Genomic DNA, 687 nt, shown 5'->3' with positions numbered 1-687 from the left:
CAAAAAAATACAAAAGAAACAAGGGAGATAAATAAAGAAATAAGAGGGAAGAAGGACGAGAGGAGGAAAAAAACAGAGGAAAAAGAAGATAAGAGAATATATAGTTACTATTTCCGATAATCGCTTTGGCGTCGCATTCCTGCATCGCCATCTTCAGCGTCCAGCTTTCCCGTAATTCGATTGCCCCTCCGCTCGCGCCAACAGGTCCTCGGCCTATAGGACCCGTGACAGTGGTGAGCAGAGTCTGGGGCACGCCAATCTGACCCATGCTACTTGCGGAGATTTTGTTACATCTTCGTGTATAATCATGGCTTTTTTTATTTATTCAATATGGCCGTTTGAAGGTAGTCAGTTAATAATTATTATGGTTGATAGCTATTTAGGTTCAACACTCAAAAATTAACTTCCTATCATCATCTTATCGTATAAATACCTTTGTGCTGGTCTCCTAAGCACCACAAGTATTTATCTCACCCACGTCGCCTCCGATAACACATGGCGTATTCCCCCGTGATCCGTATCCGTCGAACTTCATCAAGGTTTTTCTATCATGAAAAGTTCAGGCCGAAGTGTGACTATTACTGCTCGTAATGGTGGGCAGTGCAAGGCACCAGGTCACCGACTCCCGCAGTGAATAAAGTTTTTTTTTAAGACAAGGTCAAGTGAAATACAGGAAGAAAAAATGTT

The 687-nt window shown here is 42.2% G+C and overlaps 1 protein-coding gene across 1 annotated transcript in view; it reads left to right on the top strand.

Annotated features, from left to right (window-relative positions):
- LOC119592564 (transcription factor HIVEP3-like) overlaps window positions 1–687 on the top strand; it is a gene marked incomplete at its 5' end in the record, with an annotated part of 91,776 nt that overhangs the window by 76,786 nt on the left and 14,303 nt on the right.

This window comes from Penaeus monodon, chromosome 30, assembly GCF_015228065.2.
Source record: "Penaeus monodon isolate SGIC_2016 chromosome 30, NSTDA_Pmon_1, whole genome shotgun sequence".
NCBI lineage: Eukaryota > Metazoa > Arthropoda > Malacostraca > Decapoda > Penaeidae > Penaeus > Penaeus monodon.
Note: the sequence above shows the minus strand (reverse complement) of the source record. Positions and strands in the feature narration are given on the sequence as shown.